At 43.5% G+C, this 16751-nt stretch overlaps 1 long non-coding RNA gene across 1 annotated transcript; it reads left to right on the top strand.

Annotated features, from left to right (window-relative positions):
- The first annotated feature begins 1311 nt into the window (after nt 1-1311).
- LOC133234102 (uncharacterized) lies at nt 1312-15265 on the top strand. The gene is made up of 4 exons (XR_009732010.1): nt 1312-1486; nt 2106-2276; nt 8711-8814; nt 14094-15265. It is a non-coding gene; the product is annotated as an uncharacterized LOC133234102 (long non-coding RNA).
- Nucleotides 15266-16751: the final 1486 nt, after the last annotated feature.

Raw genomic sequence — 16751 nt, 5'->3', positions numbered from 1 at the left:
ATAAAACATATCATAATATAATATACTATAAAATATTAATTGTTAATTAATATTTATATGTAATATATTGTTATATATTATTAAAGGAGATCATCCCTGGGTGTTCTTTGGAAGGAATGATGCTAAAGCTGAAACTCCAGTATTTTGGCCACCTCATGTGAAGAGTTGACTCATTGGAAAAGACTCTGATGCTGGGAGGGATTGGGGGCAGGAGGAGAAGGGGACGACAGAGGATGAGATGGCTGGATGGCATCACTGACTCAATGGACATGAGTTTGAGTGAACTCCAGGAGTTGGTGATGGACAGGAAGGCCTGGCGTGCTGCGATTCATGGGGTCGCAAAGAGTCAGACACAACTGAGCGACTGAACTGAACTGATGATACATATTATATATGATATTATATATATTACTATATATATTATATTATCATATAATATATATTCATTATTAATATTAGTGTATATTAATAATATTATATTATATCATATAACAAATAATATAATTATTTATATGTTAATATATAAAAATATAATTACATATGGAAATATATTTATATGTTACATATAATATATTAATATATTATATAATGTTAATATTATTATATAATATTAATATATAGTATACACATTAAATATAATATTAATACGTAATATAAAGACATGTATGACAACTGAATGTATAGTATATATTAATAACATATAATATTATTAAATACATAGTATATATTAAATGTAATACATTATATAATATATTGTATTGTATTATATATTATATTTATTTATATAAATTGTGTGCCACATTTGCATATAAACTGCTGTTTTCAATGCAGAGCAGCTGCTTGGTAAATCCTTGTTAAGTGGCAATTCATGAAACTCATAGGCTGTTACTAACCCTGGAGTCCAGCGATTAAGTCACATAATAGTAAGTTAAAAACAGAGTGTGTAACAGTGTCATGAAATATCAAGTTACAAGGTGAAAAAAATACTAAGACAGTGGTCTTTAAATCTTTCTGTTTGGCAACTCTCTGCAAAACACTGGAAAACATATTCAGTGGCACATTTAAAATTTGATTTCCAAAATGCATCATTATAAATCTAGTTACAAAGAACATATTTTTCTGTATAATGTAAATAGTGACTTTCAAAAATCGTGCTCTCCATTTAGAATGTTTCCAATGGTATCTACATACTATGGTATTTGGATACCTCTCAATGAACATGAACTTGAACAAATTCTGAGAGATAATGAAGGACAGGGAAACCTGGCATGATGCAATCCATAGGATTGCAAAGAGTTGGGCATGACTTAGTAACTCAACAACAACAACATCCATTATAAAAATGTAGACAAGTTCCTCTTTACCAGAAATTTCATATCCTTCCTTTTTCTCCTTTAACTAGTATTTTTAGTCAATGAAACTGACAAGATTTTATTTTTTCTCAGTGGGTTTAACATTACAGTTATTAATACTGCATAACTGATAGGTAAGTACTTCTCATTACTTTGCCTAAATTCCTTTACTAAATTCAATTTACTAAAGGAAATCAACCCTGAATATTCATTGGAAGGACTGATGCTGAAGCTGAAGCTCCAGTACTTTGGCCACCTGACATGTAGAGCTGGTTCATTAGAAAAGACGCATGCTGGGAAAGATTGAAGGCAGGACAAGGGGGTGACAGAGGACGAGATGGCTGGGTGGCACCACGACTCAGTGGACACGAGTTTGAACAAGCTCTGGGAGCTGCAGTCCATGGGGTTGCTGAGTCATACATGACTGAGCAACTGAACAAAATCTCATATGATTGTGCTGGAGATGTACATTTAATGAGATGCATGAGGTCTTTTTCAACTTGATCAAGTATGCATGGGTAGTTATTGCATATTGCTAGATTGAGATACAATATGACATCATTTATACTCCTATTTTTATTTGATAAATATACATACTGAATAAATATTTTTACACAAACAAGTAGATAAGAATGAAAGGAATACTGTTAATGTTGCTTTTTTTAAAGAATGCCATCTGAGATATATGCCAAAAATCACATAGTAATCAATCTTTGGGAATTATTTTACTAATCTACCATCTCTCCACTCCAGGAGATCCTTCTACAATATTGCTGAAAGTAAGAAACTAGAATCCACCTGCTTGCAAAAAGATGTATTTCCTGGACATTTGTTTTCTTAACACCGAAGTTCAAAGTTTCCCTTGGTTGGTATCCAGAGCACCTTTTCTGGATCCTGAGTCTCTGCAGGATTTCAGGATTCCAAGTGGGTGAGGAGTGGGAGAAGGTGCTTGTGAAGGCAAAATAGAGGAGGCGGCGTGACAGACGCTTTCACAGGAAGATCTCCTTGAAGGAAGCCCAAGTATGAAGGCCAATGGCTTTAGAAAACTATTTCCACTCCCTTGAAAAGTCCAGGAGCCATCCTTGTGGGAGGACCAATGAACTAGAAGACTTGGGAGAAGCTTCAGGGAGTTCCCTTGAGCTGATCCTGAAGGGTGGGTGTGATTTAGATAAGTCGTGTCCTGGAACCTTGACTGCTGTGGGGGTAGAAAGTATTACAGGGTAGGGGCCTTTCCATGTGGCCTGGAGTTGAGCCTTTGGGGACCCATCTTTCCAGACTTTAATTAGGACTTGAGTCCCTGGAACATATAGTAGTAGCTCTTTAGAATCTTTTGGTTCCTGGTTGACATCCCACAAGCATATATCGTGTTGGAATTGCCCAACGGCCATGGTATAAGACCAGAGGATCTGAGCCTCTGGATCTAGGAAAAGGTCATTGACATAAACAAAAGGTCTCCCATGTAGCATCTCATGAGGACTAAGACCAATTTGTTCCTTAGGGGCAATATGGGTGTGGAGGAGAGCTATTTATTGGTAAAGCCTTCTTTCATGCCAGGGAGGTCTTCTGGGTTATCTTTATTATTGGTGATTTTAAGAATTGGTTGACTTTTTCTACTTTTCCTGAAGACTGAGGCCTCCAGGCGCAATGGAGATAATAAGTAATGCCCAAAGCTTTAGAGACCCCTTCGGTGACCTTAGAAGTAAATGATGCCCACTGTCACTTTGTAATGACCTGGTCAGACTAAATCTCAGAATGATTTAGTGGAGCAGTTTTGTTTTGTTTTTTTTTTACCACCACCTCAGCCTTCTCAGGCTGGGTGGGAAAGCCTTCAATCCATCCTGTGAATGTATCTATCACGACTAATAGGTATTTATACCCTTGAGAAACTGGCATCTGGATGAAGTCCATCTGCCTGGGTAGGTCCCACGCTGTTGGACAGGCTGGGCCAGCTGGGGTCTTCAAGCTCCTTGGGGGTTGCTTAATTGTCACATGGGGCAAGAGAAGACCACTTGCCTTATAGTTGTTTGGAGGCCTTTTCCTCTGAAGAACCTTTCTAGTAATCTTTGGAGGGCCTTCACCCCTAAATGAGTGGTGGCATGTAAGGAGTTAACCAACCTCCATTGAAGGTTCCCAGGCAGAAAAAGGAGTCTCTCCTTTTGGAACCACCCTATATGATCTTCTTGAAAGCCTTCAGTCTTAGCTTTAAGAGTCTCACCTTCAGTATGAAGCTGTTTCTGGCAAATTAGTCTGTGGGACCAAGGTGGCAACCCCTATTAGGTCATGGTTCTGTAATGCTGCTCTCTTAGCTGCCTGATCAGCTGCTTGGTTCCCTTGTACCACTTCTGTGCTCCCTTTTTGGTGTCCTTTACAATGGGAGACTGAAACCTCAGTGGGCAGGTGGACTGCCTCCAAGACCCTAAGGATTTGATAACCACATTTGATAGGGGACCCACGGGTGATCAAGTGGCCTCTTTCTTTCCAAACAGCAGCATGTGCATGTAGCACCAGAAAGGCATATTTGGAATCAGTGTAAATGGCTACTCTCTTTCCTTTTCCCAGCTCTAAAACTCAAGTCAGGGCTATGAGCTCAGCTAATTGAGCTGAAGTACCTGTATGACCTAAATCAAATCCCTTATGATTATACAGTGGAAGTGAGGAATAGATTTAAGGGCCTAGATCGGATAAATAGAGTGCCTGATGAACTATAGAATGAGGTTCATGACATTGTACAGGAGACAGGGATCAAGACCATCCCTATGGAAAAGAAATGCAAAAAGCAAAATGGCTGTCTGATGAGGCCTTACAAATAGCTGTGAAAAGAAGAGAAGCGAAAAGCAAAGGAGAAAAGGAAAGATATAAGCATCTGAATGCAGAGTTCCAAAGAATAGCAAGAAGAGATAAGAAAGCCTTCCTCATTGATCAATGCAAAAAAATAGAGGAAAACAACAGAATGGGAAAGACTAGAGATCTCTTTAAGAAAATTAGAGATACCAAGGGAACATTTCATGCAAAGATGGGTTTGATAAAGGACAGAAATGGTATGGACCTAAAAGAAGCAGAAGATATTAAGAAGAGATGGCAAGAATACACAGAAGAACTATACAAAAAAGATTTTCATGACCCAGATAATCACGATGGTGTGATCACTGACCTAGAGCCAGACATTCTGGAATGTGAAGTCAAGTGGGCCTTAGAAAGCATCACTTTGAGCAAAGCTAGTGGAGGTGATGGAATTCCAGTGGAGCTATTTCAAATCCTGAAAGATGATGCTGTGAAAGTGCTGCACTCAATATGCCAGCAAATTTGGAAAACTCAGCAGTGTACACAGACTGGAAAAGGTCAGTTTTCATTCGGATCCCAAAGAAAGGCAATGCCAAAGAATGCTCAGACTACCGCACAATTGCACTCATCTCACACGCTAGTAAAGTAATGCTCAAAATTCTCCAAGCCAGGCTTCAGCAATATGTGAACCGTGAACTTCCAGATGTTCAAGCTGGTTTTAGAAAAGGCAGAGGAACCAGAGATCAAATTGCCAACATCCCCTGGATCATGGAAAAAGCAAGAGAGTTCCAGAAAAACATCTATTTCTGCTTTCTTGACTATGCCAAAGCCTTTGACTGTGGGGATCACAATAAACTGTGGAAAATTCTGAAAGAGATGGGAATAACAGACCACCTGACCTGCCTCTTGAGAAATTTTTATGCAGGTCAGGAAGCAACGGTTAGAACTGGACATGGAACAACAGACTGGTTCCAAATAGGAAAAGGAGTACGTCAAGGCTGTATATTGTCACCCTGTTTATTTAACTTATACACAGAGTACATCATGAGAAACGCTGGACTGGAAGAAACACAAGCTGGAATCAAGATTTCTGGGAGAAAAATCAATAACCTAAAATATGCAGATGACACCACCCTTATGGCAGAAAGTGAAGAGGAACTAAAAAGCTTCTTGATGAAGGTGAAAGTGGAGAGTGAAAAAGTTGGCTTAAAGCTCAACATTCAGAAAACAAAGATCATGGCATCTGGTCCCATCACTTCATGGGAAATAGATGGGGAAACAGTGGAAACAGTGTCAGACTTTATCTTTTGGGGCTCCAAAATCACTGCAGATTGTGACTGCAGCCATGAGATTAAAAGATGCTTACTCCTTACAAGGGAAGTTATGACCAACCTAGATAGCATATTGAAAAGCAGAGATATTACTTTGCCAACAAAGGTCCATCTAATTAAGGCTATGGTTTTTCCAGTGGTCATGTATGGATGTGAGAGTTGGACTCTGAAGAAGGCTGAGTGCTGAAGAATTGATGCTTTTGAACTGTGGTGTTGGAGAAGACTCTTGAGAGTCCCTTGGACTGCAAGGAGATCCAACCAGTCCATTCTGAAGGAGATCAGCCCTGGGATTTCTTTGGAAGGAATGATGCTAAAGCTGAAACTCCAGTACTTTGGCCACCTCATGCGAAGGGTTGACTCATTGGAAAAGACTGATTCTGGGAGGGATTGGAGGCAGGAGGAGAAGGGGACGACAGAGGATGAGATGGCTGGATGGCATCACTGAGTCAATGGACGTGAGTCTGAGTGAACTCCAGGAGTTGGTGATGGACAGGGAGGCCTGGCATGCTGCGATTCATGGGGTTGCAAGGAGTCGGACAGGACTGAGCGACTGAACTGAACTTAACCTGGTGGCAAAGATTTAGCCTCTATGGTCTCAAAATTGAAGACTACTGCATATCTAGCTCTTCTTCCATCCAAGATAAAGCTACTTCCATCAGTGTATCAGATTTCCTCAGGATTGGCCAGAGGATCTTCCTTCAATCCCTCTTGGGGTTTGTCCAGTGGTCCAAGGTTTCTAGGCAAGAATGAAAGGGGAGAGAGCCCTCAGGTGTAGGCAGGAGGGTAGCTGGGTTAAGAACCTCACAAAGGGATATAGTCAGACCTGGATTTTCCATCAGCATTACTTGATATCTGAGGATCCTTTGATCAGACATCCATAAATGGCCTCTCCTGTTCAGGAGTTGTTTCACTTGGTGGCTCATAAGAATAGTTAGTTTGCCGCCCCGCCCCCCCTCCAAGAGAGAGTTTTAAAGAATCTTCTCTTAGGACTGCAATAGCTGCAAGATTTCAAAATCAGGGAAAGATCTCTTCCCAATAAGGGAGTTGGACACTCAGGGAACACCAGAAACTGGTGGGAAAATATTTGTCCATCCCAGCAACAAAGAAGTGCTTGGATGAATCTTTTTATAATTGTTTTTCCTGTAGCACCCAAAATGATATAGGTTTGGAAGGAGAAGGCTCTTGAGTAGGAGGTCAGGACACAGTGGTAGTCTCTGTGTCAACTAAGAAATTCTTGGACTTACCTGCAGCATCCAGCTGTACCCTTGGCTCCAGCCCCGTGATGGTTATCTGTGCCAGGCAGGCTGGCTGGAGCAGGCCACTTCAGTCCTGTTGAACCATCATGAGGGAAGGCTTGGCACTTGATCTTGAGACTCTTGGGTCCCCAGGGCAGAGTGCTGCCCAGTGTCCTAATTGATGGCATTTGTAGCAAGCCATTTTAGGAGACTTGTCAAGATTTGGACACTCTTTGGCCCAATGTCTGGCCTGTCTACAGATCAGGCATTTGCTTCATGCCTTGTTCTTTAAGGACTTGGGGTTTGCCTTAGGGCTTCCCTGGAGGGAAGCCAGCATCTGGGCATGCCTTATCTCTTTCCTTTCTCCCTTTCCTGGGCCTTGGCCTCCTTCTCCTGTTCTCTGTTATAAAATTTATTGGTGGCTGTCTGGACCATCTCATTTAAAGAGGCAGCAGGGTCCTGCTGCTGTAGCTGCTGTAACTTTATCCTGATGTCTGATGCACATTAGGACAGGAATTTGTCCTTTAAAATCACTTGTCCCTCATAAGAGCCTAAGTCCAGGTTGGTAAACTTTTGGAGGGTCTCTTTCAGCCTTTCCAGAAAGGCAATGGGGTTCTCATTGGGCTGCTGGTTTATTGCTGAGACCCAGGAATAGCTGATTACTTTTTGCTGGGCTGCTTTTAGTCCTGCTTTTACACAGATCAGAAAATGATGCCTTTCCTAAATGTGCTCATGGTTATTATAATTCCAATTAGGATCTGAGGAGGTGACTGCAGTTTCCCCCACTGGGTATTTGTCAGTTGACATGTGAAGCCCCATAGCATACCTTTGGGCTTCTTTTAAGTCCCTAGCATACTCAGGGTCAGAAAAAGTTTGACTAAATATGATCATTATGTCCTTCTGTGTCAAGTCAAAGGCCAAGGTAATGTGTTGGAATGTATCTATCTGTATATTTGCCTGGGTCATCTGTATAGCTTTCCAGGTCTTGTTTGATCCGCCTTAGTTCTAAGAGGGAGAAGGGCTTACGGAACCCAGGTTGGTCCAAATTCTCCTCCAGTTTCAACTAAGGGACATACTTGAGTTGTCCCATGAGGAAGGATCACCAGGCAACTCGAGAGCCATGGGAGTGAGCCTTCATGGGGGGCTTCTTTTTCTTGGTTGCCTATGCCTAACACCAATTGCCAAGTAGGCTCATGTTTAGGGCATACAATAAACCCATACTTAAGACAGAGTTTCTTCACATCTCTTAGTCGGAAGACAATTTGGACGTAGGGGATCTCTGTCCATTTCCCTTGTATTTTGAAAAATAAATCTAGCTCCAGGATGGTACTTTAATTTAGACTCCCATCCTCAGGCCAGTGTTTCTTATCCTCCAAAGGATACCATGGCCACTCAGTGGCACTAAAGAATTGTAAGCGACTTCTCCTTAGAGTTAAGAGAATCAAACAGCTTCCAGTTGTCAAGGATGCATCTCAAGGGCATCTGTCGGGAAGTGGATTGGTTATTTCCCATCTGAAAGACAGTGATGACAGGGAGGAAAAGAAAAAACTAAGGGGCCTCCTTCTATTTTTATAGACTTTCTTAAGGGGTGGAATTTCTAAGGGTGGACTTCCTTAGGGGTGAGTCTTCCTGAAGCTTATCCTACCCAGTACTGTTGCAGCCTGAGAGCCGGGCATCCTTGGGTCAGGGTGCAGATCCCCAGGAAGGCAGAGGCATGACAGCCTCCTGAAGATCAAATCTCCAGGTAGGTCGAGGCAGGTTGGCCTCCTGAGAATTGGGTCCCTGGGCAGATCAAGGCATGTCGACCTCCTCGGACCCCTGAACTGGTGGATCCTGAAGTAGGTTGAGGTATGACAACCTCCTGAGAACCATATCCCTAGGCAGGTCAAGGCAGGTCGACCTCCTGGAACCCCTAGCGGGAGTTGAGCATCCCCAGGGTCTCCAGTGTGACCAGTGCTGGGAAGGATTAAGGGATTATAATCTTAACTCATTGCTGGTTTGTCCACCACAGATGGGAATAGATACCATGATGTAGAGCAATCCAAGCCTGTGCCCTGAGACTGGAAGCCTGGTGAAAAGGCCATAAGCCTTATCCTCTTATTGCTCTGAAGGAATGTAAGTCATTGATTTCCTCCTCTAGTCCTCCATAATTGCAGCTGAGAGTGTCTCCAACAGTAGACATTTCATTGTCATAGACCCACTCTAGGTAATAACAGAAGTAATGACAAAGGAGTGGGTTATCCGGTCCTGTAAGGGGCATTAAGAGTATTTTAATAATAAGCGGGGTGGAGAGATATTGCCTACAAGGGGGCAGTGTCCTGGTTGTAGGAGTTAGTAAGTGGCTTAAGGACAAATTGATAAGAGAAAACAGACCAGATGGTCCATAAAAGTTGAGTGGAGATTTGATCTGGGGTTATGTTTGTAACTTTAGGAGAAGGGTAGTAAGGGTTTGGGCCCAAAAGGCCTGTGGGGCTAACTCCCAAAGTGGCAAACATTGTCCCTGGGAGCCCAATTGCCCTTGAAGAGATGCCATCAACAGATGGACTTCTAGCAGGCATTGTGTGCTTCTCACCCACCCTAGTGGGTTCCCTGAGAGATGCTGTTGTTGCACATGTTGTAAGAAACATGGAAGATGAAGGCCTGAATATCTAGAGGGATTGGATATTATACAGTATTTTCCTCCCAAAGGCCATCTATTTTCTGGTTTACCCAAGAAGATTGTAGAGGCAACATTGTAGGCCCAGATAGGGCTTAGGAAAAGAGCATGAAACAGGAGCGAAGGGGGCAGAATGACATAGCCCAAGGGCATAACATAAACCAATTAAAATCAAATGGGTCCAAGATAAGGCAGACAAGCCAAACTCAACTAAATCTTGATCCTCAGTCTGCAAGCTAAATGCATACCCAGAGGCTTCCATGTTTCCTACTGAAAGACCAAGGAATGTGGTTCCCCAACTGTTGGAATGATCCTCCCACTCATTAGCATATGAAATCACCCAGCTCACAAAAACTAACCACACCACATTTCATGGCCACTGCATAAATGGCACCCCACTCCAGTACTCTTGCCTGGAAAATCCCATGGATGGAGGAGCCTGGTGGGCTGCAATCCATGGGGTCGCTAAGAGTCAGACACGACTGAGTGACTTCACTTTCACTTTTCACTTTCATGCCTTGGAGAAGGAAACGGCAACCCACTCCAATGTTCTTGCCTGGAGAATTCCAGGGATGGCAGAGCCTGGTGGGCTGCCGTCTCTGGGGTCGCACAGAGTCAGACACAACTGAAATGACTTAGCAGCAGCAGCATACACCCTCTGCAATGGCATACACTCTGTGGACTGTGCTTTTCTCTGAATCTGAACAAATCTACCTCTTACCTATTTCTGTGTCTCTCACTGAATTTTTTGCAATGAGACATCAAGAATCTGAGCTTCATTAGGTCCTAAAACCAGGTACCATGGGTTTTGGCTGGGCTCAAGTCCCAGTTGGATATGACTGAGTGACTTAGCATAGCAAAGTCCCTGCCATGTGGGTTTGAGTCCCCATCTTAGGTAAACAGTTTCAAATACAACTTTCAGAAATAGAAACATGATGACCTGCCCAATACTTTGTAAGCAGTGGCATATATGGAGAGAGGAGCTGAAGGATGGGAGAAAAAAGCAGTGGGAAAAAATATGCCAAAGAATCCCCTTCATAACCTGCCAGAAGATCTGCTAAATATCTCACCTGTGCTCACAGTTTTCATTGGCCTGATCCTTTGCACAAAGAAGATTAAGGACAGAAGAATCCTCACTTGCTTGGGTGACAGCTACTAAGGCGCAGCAGATAGTAGAGCCTTCAGGATACAGTGGGGAGTAGCCCCTGCCAGAGTCCCCCAGTTGCACCCACTGCTGCTCACCTATTCCCAGGGGGTTCAAGGAAACAAAAAATGAGAGACTGTAAAGGAATTAAGATTTTTTAGCCATATGTCCTTCCAGCCATAGGGGTGAGGACCGCCTACCTTAACTGGAGGCCTTCTGGAATCTGAGACTGAGTTGCATGAGCTTTCTGCCGAGTTTGTTTTTGCTGTCCCGGTTTCCAGCACGCTGAGCTTCTTCTCATTTCCACTGCACTGGGTTTTCTTCGTGTTCAGCTTCCACTATATGAGCTTTTGCCAAGTTGGGCTTCTGCTGTGCTTGGCCTCCGCCTTGCAGGGGGCTAAGCTGAGGTTTTTTCAGCCAGGTTAAATCAGAGACACGGTGCCAGATATGTTGGGGGAGTGTGTCATTTCCTCAGTTCTGTCTTGCCACAGCAAAAATTTGAAAAGGCAGACCAGCATTACAGTTCAGTTACAGCTCAATTTAAATGGCGGACCAGTGTTACAGCTCAGTTATAGCTCAGTTTTATTTGGCAAGAAGGGAAAATACATTCTTGAGACATGCGGGCAGGCCAACTCAAAAGCTCAATTTTGGCTCCTCTTTTTATATATATATATATATATATTTTTTTTTTCTCCTCCCCCTGAGCCTGTCCTGTGTAAATTGGGCTAGCCAGGAGGGCTGTTTGTTTCACCTGAGGTTCTCACTTCAGTCCTCAGGTTTTCTTTTGTTCCATTTTCGCAGGTTTTTCCTTTCTTTGTCTTTTAGCCACTGCCATTTTGGACTCCTTTTTCCTATTCTAACTACCTAACACTTTGCTTCCCCATCAATTTGTCATGAAGTTATGGGACTGGATGCCTTTATCTTAGTTTTTTGAATGTTGAGTTTTAAGCCAGCTTTTTCACTCTCCTCTTTTATCTTCATCAAGAGAACCTAGGCAGGTGATGTAAGAGGTAGAGGCTATTATAACAGCTCATGCCACAAGTTGTATGACATTGCACATGTTTGGGCACTGGGAAATGTCATCCTGTCCAAGGAGGTCAGTCTCTGCTCTGCTCAGCAGCAGTCAGATGGTGGACCAGTATCACAGGTCTTCCAGCTTTTTAGGAGAAACTGGAAATCTGGGCTTGAAAGCAAATCTCCCCACTGAGCAGGATGAAACGTGTTTGTGGGCTACACCTGCCTTGTGAGCCACCACTTGCTACTTCTGCTCTAGAGGCTAAATATTAACTGTAGATCAAGTCAGAATACCACAAAACATTTAAAGTTGGAGTATTTTCCCCTACAAGGGTAGATGCCTGGAATGAGGTTAGGTGAACCATCCATAGTTATCTGCCCAAATATAGCCCAAAATGGTTCCTTTGAGGAAGTGCACCTTTACAGGGACCCCCTTTTACCTCCTTCTGGCAGAGGGGCTGGAGAGGATTTACACCAAAGAGTAGATTCTTAAAGGCAAAGAGAAGATTTCTGTGAGGTCTTGCATGTATGCATGCTCAATCACTTCAGTCACGTCTGACTCTTTGTGATCCCATGGACTGTAGCCCACAAGATTCCTCTGTCCATGGGATTCTCGAGGCTAGAACACTGGAATGGGTTGTCATGCCCTTCTCCAGGGGATCTTCCCGACCCAGGGTTCAAACCCATATCTCCTGTGTCTCCTGCATTGCAGGCTGATTCTTTACCTGCTGAGCCACCGGGGAAGCAACCTGTGAGGTCTTAGCACCAAGCATCTATTTCCGGAAGTGGATTCTGTTTTCCTCTGTTTTAGTCAGTAGGAGGAACAATGGAAATTCTTCCTGCTTCTGCAGGAGTCTGTGCTTCCCAGGTGGCACTAGTGGTAAAGAACCTGCTGCCAATGCAGGAAACATAAAAGATGTGGGTTCAGTTCCTGGGTCAGGAAGGTTCCCTGGAGGAGGGCATGGCAACCCACTCCAGTATTCTTGCCTGGAGAATCTCATGGACAGAGGATACTGCAGGGCCAGAGTCCACAGGGTCTCTAAGAGTCAGACATGATTGAAGTGACTTAGCACACACAGACCAGGAGATTGGAGATTGCTGTGTGCACTTCTTGTGCTAACATTTCCAAATATCTAATTTTTCCTTTCCTACTATTTTCTGCCCCTGCTTTGGGTTTCCTCCTGTGTTTATTTTATCCTGGTATATCCTGTGTAATTTGCAAGCCTTCTCGAGGCATTTTTGGAATGAGGTAGGGTATAAATAAATAAAAGTACTATCTCTGGAGCCTTTTCTGCCCCCACCTGAGTTTACACTCTGTTGGTGCTTCAGGCCCCAGTCCTGTAGGGATGCCACTTAGCAAATTACTGCTTCTGTGTATCCTCAAGGTAATGGGGCTTCCAGAGGTGCAGAACAAACCACCAGGGAGTTGTTTAAGCACTGGGAAAATCTGGCCCGATACATTATTCCAAATCTATATTTGCTTTCATGGCTTAAGAAGAACCTTGGGGCCCTTTGGGATATGAAAAGCTGCATGAATCTAACGAAATATTATTAAATAGATTTATTTGGGGTTTGCTAAATAGTGTGAGGCCCTCTTGAGAGCTACTGGAGGAGAATGAATTATTTTCTGCAGTCTCCACCACTTGTCTTTTTAAGAGTCTCTCATGAACCCCTGGTGCCACTCTAACAGTTCCAGCTAATCCTGTTGCTATAGTTACAACAATTAATTATATGCTTAACTAGCCTTACTAGTACATTGCAGCAATTCAATTAAAATCTGATTTTATTCTTCCTATACTTTCAGTTTTTCTCCCCCAGTCTCCAGCTCTAAAAACTGTCCATAATGTGGATTGAAAGGGTCCCAGAAGTTGTTCAGCTCATTTCCCATTGGCTCCTTTGACTAGAACTTGGTGGAACAAGACACAATTGCCCTGAAATAGACCTCAGTACCAGAGCCAAAACATTTGGGAGATTTTAACCTAACAGCTGAGCAGATTGTAGAACTAATACCCCATGGGTATAAGGCTGCTCTGAAGAATATTTTTTGCCCTTCCTAATTTTGATAATGTATTAAATGATAATGAGGATACATAGGATACCTAAATTAGTAGCTATGCCCAGGCACTGGTATCGCATCTGAAGTCACTCCACGTGGACCCAGCAACTGAGCAGTGGACAGAAAGGGCATCTCCTGAGCTGCCCTGGAGTCCTGTGGGCACCAAGAGGCTGTGGGATCAATCGAAGTTCCAAATGCACTGGGATGCTTGGTCTCCAGGTCCCTGAAGGGAACATGTTGCTTGAAAATACTGGGCTGTCCTCTCTTCTGCTAACTACTGGTGAAGAGTAAGGGCCCAACACCTTCATTTTTTTAGGAGGGAAACTGTTTTCACTTTTTAAAATATTTAAATTGTATTTATTTATTAGGTGGTGTCAGGTCTTAGTTATGGCATGAAGGGTCTTTGTGTTGTCCACATTTGCCCAGCTTTGGATGTGGCCCCTTAATAATTACATCTAACATGGATGCATTCTGTGTGCCAGGCACTGTGCTAAGCGATTTTCCTGCATTCTTTGATTTTGCAGGTGTGGAAATTGAGAAGCCCCAGGCTAAAGAACTTAGAGCTCCAGGGAAGTTCCCAGTCATCCTCGGGCCTGCCTGGCTCCCAAGTGCGTTCTTAGCCTTTATACGCTCAGCTCCTCCAAATGCCATTTCTGCTCTGACCCTCTTTCTTCAGGGACCTCAGGACTCCTCTGCTTCAGCTTTCACCTCTCTGAGAAGATCCCCAGTCCAAACTCAGTGATGACCCTCCTTCCACACCCTCCACACCATCACAAACTTGGTGTTCCCATCACAGCAGCCGCCCCTCCTCTCTAACTCACCTCCCTCCATCCTCCCGGCCTCTCTGTGAAGGGGCCACTGACTTTCTGGGCACACAGCTCCGAAAGCCCAGAGTTATCTTCGATTTTGGACTCCCCGTCTCCTTCATCCTTACAAATAACCAGTCCCTGGAGTCTTAGCAGCCCCTCTGCCAGCTTGCTCACCTCCTCCCCCGGGCCCTCCAGAACACTCCTGGGAGGTGGTCTTTTGCCATGAGCCAGAGCATGGGTTTAACAAGAAATTACAACACATACAAAGATTCTCTCCAGCTTTCTACTCTCTGTGGTTTTGCAGCATCAGGTCTTCCCCACCATCTCTCCTGGGTTTTCAGAATTCCGTGCCATCCTTAGCAGGGCAGGGGTCTGAATGTGCCCCTCTTCCTGTCCTTATTGGGTGCTGAACGCCTTCTCTGGACCATACCCTCCCCCCACCCCGCCCCGCACCCTCACTAGGATCAAATGCAGTCTTTGCGGGGCGTGCACTTGGAGAAGATGTCCACCAATTCCCTTTTTAGCTACACCCCATTCTCAGAACAAATCAGCACATGCTAGGCCTTTAATCAAGCTGAATTTCTAAATTTAAATTTGCTTTTTTCTGAATAAGATTTTTCTGGAGATATTACCCTATTTCAAAATAATGATTCAAAAAGGAGTGTGTGTGTGTGTGTGAGTGTGTGTGTATAGATGGGAAACGGAAAGAATATTTATATATAAATGTAGAAAGGAGACTGTCTTTCAGGCTGTATTTGGATTTTTCAATCAAAATAAATTTACAATAATGAGAGAATAGCACTGAAACATGTATATTATCATATGTGAAATAGATCGCCAGTCCAGGTTTGATGCATGAGACAGGGTGCTCAGGGCTGGTGCACTGGGATGACCCTGAGGGATGGGATGGGGAGGGAGGTGGGAGGCAGGGTCATGATGGGGAACACATGCAAACCCATGCCTGATTCATGTGAATGTATGGCAAAAACCACTACAATACTGTAAAGTAATTAGCCTCCAATTAAAATAAATAAATAAGAAAAAAATTACAATATAATTTTTAAAGTTTTATCAAATGTGTTACATCTGCAAGGTGCCAGTGTTACATGCAAATATTATCTATCCCCTGTGTATTGTGATAAAAAATATTGTGGGTTTTGTAACAATTTAATTTTATATTTATTGATTGATATTAAGTATATAAATACTATAAAGACATAGTAAACTTTCATCTCCATTAGTGTGCATTCAATTGACGTTAAAGAGTATGATGTAACACTTTAATAATGCGAACTCTGAAGTCAGATTTGAATCCTTTTGCCTGGAAAATCCCATGGACGGAGGAGCCTTGGTAGGCTGCAGTCCATGGGGTCGCTAGAGTCGGACACGACTGAGCGACTTCACTTTCACTTTTCACTTTCATGCATTGGAGAAGGAAATGGCAACCCACTCCAGTGTTCTTGCCTGGAGAGTCCAGGGGACGGGGAAGCCTGGTGGGCTGCCGTCTATGGGGTCGCACAGAGTCGAACACGACTGAAGCGACTTAGCAAGCAAGCAAGCAAATATTTTTTTAAATGATTAAAAGAACAAGTGAAGGGAAGAATGAATGTATCTATTTAGTTATTCATGTATTATTCCATCTTGGGGACCACAGTGAGCTCTAAGAACTAAGTTATATTTTTGTTATTCACTTATTCCACAAATATTTGATAAATGTCTCCCATGTGCCAGGCACCACCCTGGGCTCTAAGGATACAAAGGTGAGCAACAGAGCTCAGTGCCCAAAGGGGGGGGCAGACAGGTGCGGCAGGGATGGGTCATGAGTCTGTAGCGTCATTGGGCCATGACCTCCCAGACCTGTGCCTGCTTCAGGAACCCTCCCAGGTCCTCCTTGAGCCAACCAACTCTCACTGCAGCCCTCCACCTGATTCATCTTTAACACTATGATTTTCTGATTTTATCTTTAAACCACAGCCCCCTCACCTTCAGTTCAGTAACAAAGAGACACCTCTGGGAACCAATGCCATTGTTGAGACTCCCCATAATCCCTGGACAGGGGAGGATCAGTCCTTTACCATCCAGGCTTCCCTAAGGGCCTGGCTGGCAGCCCTGGGAAAGCAGGAGAAAGTATTTGCTTAGGCAAAATCTATGATGCTCATATGATGCTAATTACCTCAACAGTGTGTCCTCTACCACTGCAGATGTTACAGAGGAGCTCCCAAATCCCACACTGACTTTTTACTCATTGACACTCATATGTGAGCAGGCTTCATCTCACCAACTCCACTAAAGGGAAAATGTTCCAGGGACAGCTGCTTCTTACACAATCACCATGGCAATGCTGCCGTCACAGGGCTCTCTCTTTAGGCCAAA

The sequence above is a fragment of the Bos javanicus genome, chromosome 21 (assembly GCF_032452875.1).
Source record: "Bos javanicus breed banteng chromosome 21, ARS-OSU_banteng_1.0, whole genome shotgun sequence".
Lineage (NCBI taxonomy): Eukaryota > Metazoa > Chordata > Mammalia > Artiodactyla > Bovidae > Bos > Bos javanicus.
The sequence above is the reverse complement of the archived record's forward strand: the minus strand, read 5'-3'. Positions and strand labels throughout refer to the sequence as shown.